Source organism: Carcharodon carcharias (genome assembly GCF_017639515.1).
Source record: "Carcharodon carcharias isolate sCarCar2 chromosome 27 unlocalized genomic scaffold, sCarCar2.pri SUPER_27_unloc_6, whole genome shotgun sequence".
In the NCBI taxonomy this organism is placed as follows: Eukaryota; Metazoa; Chordata; class Chondrichthyes; order Lamniformes; family Lamnidae; genus Carcharodon; species Carcharodon carcharias.
Window position 1 is genome coordinate 456,371 of NW_024470650.1, and position 6,381 is coordinate 462,751.

Below are 6,381 nucleotides of genomic sequence, written 5' to 3' on the forward strand. Positions count from 1 at the left end.
TACCCACAAGGCTACTCTCCTCGATCAACTGTTTCTTTTTATAGTACTCAGTTGGGTAGTTTCGTGTTGCTGGCAAGGCCATGTTTTGTCCCTAATTGTCCTAGAGAAGATGGTGGCGACCTTTTCTCTTGAGCTGTTGCAATCCATCTGGCATATGACGCACACAATGCTGTAAGGGATTACAGGATTTTCACCCAGAAATAATGATGGAATGGTGATTTAGTGACAAGTAAAGATGGTGTGCAACTTGCAGGGGCATTTTCAGATGGTGGTGTTCCCATCCATCTGTTGTCCTTTTCTTTCTAGATTGTAGCGGTTCCGCGTTTGGAAAGTGCTGTCAAAGTAGCGTTAGCGAGTGGCTGGAAGGTCTCTTGTAGATGGCTCACAGTATTGGCACTGTGCGTCGGGGGTGAAGAGAAAAATGTTTAAAAAGTTTAACATGTTGCCGACCTAGCGGGAAACTTTATCCTGGCTATTGCTCCAGTCAGCCTGCCCTCCCGGATCTCCAGGTGCCTCCAATTCAGATCTCGTGTGCTTGCTCAATTTTCTTTCTTTCGACCTAATTATTTCATGGGATGTCGCTGGCAAGGCCAGCACTTGTTGCCGAATTGCCCATGAGCAGATGTATTTCTAAGCCATGGTGGAGGGCAGTTTAGGCCATGTTGGAGGGCAGTTTAAAGTCAACGAAACTGGTGTGGTCCTTGAGTCACATGTAGGCCGGACCATGCAAGGGTGACAGATTTATTTCCGTAAGGGGCATAGTGAACCACATCTGGTGTATAGCAGTCGGTGGTAATTTCGTGGTCACCATTACTAAGGCGATTTCTACTATTACTTGTTCACTGACATCACCATTATTCCACCAGCTCCCCATATGCACTTATAGAATATGGGACGTTAGCTGCCCAAACACTAAGCTCTACAAGTGCATCCTTAAACCTGTTACTTCAAGAAGCGCATTAAAGCAACGTTATTTTACAAAGATTTGGTTACTTGACCTGATTGGATCTTACTTGAAATGGCATCAGGTGCTGTCTGATTTTGCTCCAATAAAACACCTCGAGACTTTTTCCCCACGTTAATCGTGCTGCGAACCTGCAACTTGATGTTGTTGTGCAATGAATGATCGATATGTATAATTTCCAAAGACCACATTCGGAGATAAGCATTGACTTTGAAATTAGCCCCATATTTTTATGTTTTAACTATAGCGGACATCATTAACATTTTCCTGGCTTCTGAATCAGAAGGTTGTGGGTTAATGTCCTTTCCACAATTCTGGCACTTGATCGGGGCTCATAATCCAGTGGAACAGTTTGAAGGGTGCTGAAGTCTCAGTACTGCTGTGTTTCATTTGACAGCCTTATTCTTGACCTGATCCGACAGGCGCATGTTGAAGACTCCATGGAGAATTGCAGGAGCAGGGATATCTTCCAGAGTCTGTTATCTCTATTATGTCCAGAAACAGCATTATTTTTAATGGCTTCCTATTTGCTCCTTTTTTTTCTTTAGTGTTGTTATTTTAGTTTAATTTGCTGCGGAGTCAAACACTAAAGTACTTAAATTATTGAAAAAGTATTATTATTTCCCTGTGAAGTATTTGGGAAATCCTGAATCAGTGAAAGGTGATCTACGAAGCAGGGTATGACTGTTGCCAACATCATCAACTTTGCTCAACTCATATAATTTAACACACAGCACAGAATCTGTCCGCATATCCAACGTGAAGCAGAGGCACCAAGAAATGATTTTTCAAAGAGAATCTCAGTCTGCAGTAAATCAACTGGTCGCTTTCGTGTAGCCAATAGTTGCACTGTTTTTTCTTCCCCATTGTTTACGTGCATCAGACCGCTATTCATTGTGATCTGTTGAAAAACACGCTAAAATTAAAAGCGCAGATTGGAGAGTTTGTTGGTAGGTCGCCTTACCAGGCAGTCCACAAACGTCCTCGGAATCTGCAAAACACCCATTAAAGTTTTGATGGGCAAAACACAAACATGCCGACCAGGCATCATTGCATAGTTCACCTTCTGGACAGTGAATTCTGGTATAACTTTCTGTTATACTGGGTTTGCTAGGTGAGAAACATAGCAGGAGTACAATACTTCATCCATTGTTGATCTAACATCTCAGCCATTAAATGGAAAATGTATGCATGGTCATTTCAGAGAATATATGTCCAGGTGACTGTCTTGATGTACCTGCCATGACTGACTGACTCAGAGTTCAGCAAATATTGCTGAGTCTCTGAACCTCCAGTAGTTGGAGCTGCTCTGTTATGTGTTTTGGGATCCCTCCATGCTGGAAAACATTTCACTGAGTGAAGGAAGCAGTCTTCTAAAGGGTCCGGCAGCTATACATGTTGAAAGCTCATAGAGTGGCAGTTATCCAGGTAAAGATGGAGGCCAATTGGCCCATCTACCCGCAGAGTGTTTGGTGACGCTGTGTATATTACACCTAATATCCCTTACTTGGCACACGTTCAAGTGCAATAGGTTCGTGAAAACAACTTATATCCGTGTCCTCCACAATGTCAGTCTTTGAGTTATCTTGGTACTATTCAGTTGCGTTGACTCGAGTCCAGTTGAACAGCTTAAAAAGCTGGACTTACTCCAGTACAGATATTTCTGTAGACCGCCTGACCCTACAATGCTTCATCAGCTCATATATAGGAAGTGCACATGGCCTGGTAGAATTCAGAATAGAGTATGTACTGTAGGATCTACACTCACTTTCGAATTGTAAAATTGGAAGGTCTTGTTTGGTTGTCTCGAAAACGAGGCCTGTCGGTTCATTCAACTCTCATAGAGGGGAAGCCAGCATTTGATGAGAATGGTGAATTTGATTCAATATGACAATGTTTATCCTGTTGTGGTGCAGGTACTCATAAAATTATGATGCTTCTGCATTCACTTTAGCCACTTGCGCTCAACACAAATCGAAATATCGGCCAGGACAAGCACCATGAGACAGCATGCAGATATGAGAGTTAATAGTAGTGACACATTCAGGAGATTGAGGGAATCGTTAATGTCCTTTCTAATCCAGGCACTCACAGTTCAACACCACAGGGTAACAATCCCTCTGGTGCTATTCTGACATAATGTGGAGCTGCCATAGGGAAAAAATGATACAACGTATTACAGAATTCACAGGACCTTAGTAGCCAAGTAACCAGAAAATTGTAACCCTAACATATTGCGATAGTCATAGCGACGATGGCGATACTGCAATGCTGATGTCATCAATAACGACACAATCTGATGACGTTAGATAAAGACTAACACCACTGCTAAGATTATGCTGTAAATATCCATGCAGGTTAACCGGTTTAAATCCTGTGGAATCACTTGTTTGTACCAACGAGTGACCTTTGCTGTAAAATGCCGATAACTCCTGAGAGGCACACACAAACTGCGCCAATCAGGCACAGCTCAATCTTGAGCTGAAATGTGACCGCGCCCCCATTTTCCTGATGATCTCGTAGGTTAGCTTAGCCTGTGAAATGCAAGTGATCAGAGCCTGACTCCACCCTTCTGTTCATATAGGGGCCGAGTTCGCCTTCTACATAGATTTTAGATTATTTTGGTGTTATCGGCTACTAAAAGAGTAAAAATAAACTTCAATCACATGGGATTGATTATTTTTCATGGAAAGGCGCTAATGATGCAAACATTATCATTGAAAATAGCTCCTCTGTCCATGTGCCCTGTATGACCTAGATTGTTACCACCCAACAAGCATCCCCGTGTTTTCTGAAAGTTACTTGAATCAACTTAAGGGCTTTTCATGTTCCGTTACTTTGATTTCCGATGCAGCATACCCCTGCCAGCTGCCGCCTTTGTGTTATATCTGGTCTATATTTAACCTGATCTCATTTATAACACACTCCGTTTATTTATTCTAGAACACCCACAAATAATGGAAGATCTGGACGACGAATTGGTAGAGGAAGACGGATTAGAAAACTTCGAGGAGGATGCAGGCACTTCATCAACAGTAATCCCTTTCATCATTTTGTTCATTCTAAGTATGATATACAGCTCGTACGTGACACTCCTTAAGGTAATGATGGCTCACAACAGTACTGGGAAACTGTGTAAAATTTATTCAGCAATTGAGTTTCTTCCCGGGATATAGCAAAGATACAGGTGAAGAACTAAACATTTCAATATTTGTATAATTTCAACCTTTCCCACAGCGTCAGGTTGAGTTTCATTAGTAATTTCCATCTAATTAAGCAATGTATTTTATAAGCCTCCCTAATATGAGTATTGATGAGAAGACCTAATGCATAGTAATATTATTGCCACGTTAAGGAGAAGAATATATCAATAAAGAAAAAAAAGATGCATTGTTTCTAGATTATGGATCTTTAGGCTAATGATCCGAAACAGTTGCTGATGTCTTGGAAAATCCCGTTCAGCATTGTGCATGAGGTTTCTGAAGTCACGAAAAGTTTTCTCTGAGAGAAAGGGGAACGCACAAGCAAAGAGATTGCACGTAAACCTGGATGATTGTAAAGAGATGAAGAAAGTATTGATTGGATATTGATGGGAGATGGATCAATGTGAATAGATGACAAAATCATTTATTATGATTGCTGGGAGGTGGAATACAGTGCGGGTTGAAGAAAGCACTATCTCACAAGTATGTGAGGTTAATCACCGTGAAATGATTAGGAAAGTCTAACCTCTGAAATGATGGGAAATGGATCACTGTGGAGAGACGAGGTAAACAGTGACTATGGAAGGATAGGAGGTGATGTGGCCGTTGGAGAGATGAAAACAAACATTGACTATGGACGATTACCAATCAGGAACATTGTTAACAGGTAGGAAGGGAATTGACTACGGAAGGCGTGGAGAAAATGTTAGCTTTTAATTCGATAAGCAAATGATACAAGACGAATGTCGCTGGGCACACAAAGCCACAATCATAGAAAAATTAACTATAGATGTGGGATTCAATATTAGCAAATGAAAACAGTGTAGGTGAAGACTAAACCGAAGTGGAAAGATTATATCAAGAAGAAGACAAAGGGAAGTTTGACAGCTGGGTGCTTACCCTCCTCTGCCATTCATTCAGATTGTGGCTGATCTGTTCTTCAGCGAATGAAGCACACCTTGCCTTCGTGTTTATTAATATGCCTAACTAACAACTGTCTGTCAAACGCAGTTGTAAGCATTTAAATTGGCATTCAACTTCAACGTTTTTAGTTCCATTTGGGCTGAGGGGAGAGTCTTAGATTCCGTCCAGCCAATATGTAAAGAAGTGTTGCCTCGATTCGTCCCTGAAATACCTAACTCTAATTTTAACGTTTTTTCCACGTTGTTGGTGTATGGTAGTTTTTGTTTTTACATTATTACCATATTAACAGCCATATCAAGTAATTATTTAAGCAACTCAATTCGATCACCCTGTAATCTTCAAGCCAAATGTGAAAATCATGCTGGCATAATTTTAACCGTTTTATAACCAGTGTCGTACTGGTGAATCTCTGTCCCATCCCTGCACGCACTTCCTGATGTGCGCTTCCCAGAACTGAACACAGTAACGAGAGCTTTGTACAACTGAGACAAGACATCTACCCCTTTGTATTCCACCTACCCCATGCCCAGGGTTAAAGCCAACCATCCATTTGCTTCTTTAATTACTTCTATTCCTTTCCCGCTTACTTTAAGGATTCCCATAGTTGGAAAGCTAATTATTCGAGATGTTCTATAGTTTTAAACGTCTCATTGTTAGGAACTCACAATCTTCTATCTTCCTTGATTTCAGACGGGATGACCTCAGGTTTCCGCAGGGAACTTTACCTATCATTGTGCAAAGCGTACCCCAATCCCCGATTGATTTAATTTTAGGAAGACCGTTTGCGACTATCTACTCTTTGCCGTGCTAATTAAGTTAGCATTGTCAGCAAACCGAGGCTTTCGGCTCTCTATTCAGTTATCTCAAACCGATAACCGGCATCACAGAAAATGTACATCCCAATTCAGAGGCCCCCATTCCAGACACAATTAGCTGACAATTCTAACACTGGAAGCTCTTTCCATTATTTACTAAACTCTACTCACAATCCTTTCTATTCCAACATCCCAGGTTTTCCAGTGCCTCTACATAACTGAATGTTTTATTCCTGGTGCCATTCCAATAATTCTCATTGCTGCTGTCGCTAAGCCTTTAAATCCTGAATGGTAATGGTCACAACTGAAGGCAATACTGATCTATGGTTCCTGGAATATTCCCCACCTCTGGCGCAAGGGCAGCTGGCGTTTAGGTCAATGGCATAATGTTATTTTTTTTTGGACAGGGTGCGTCATTGATAAGCATCCATTCCCTGTAACTAGACCCATATCAACGCAGAACTGGAACGTTATG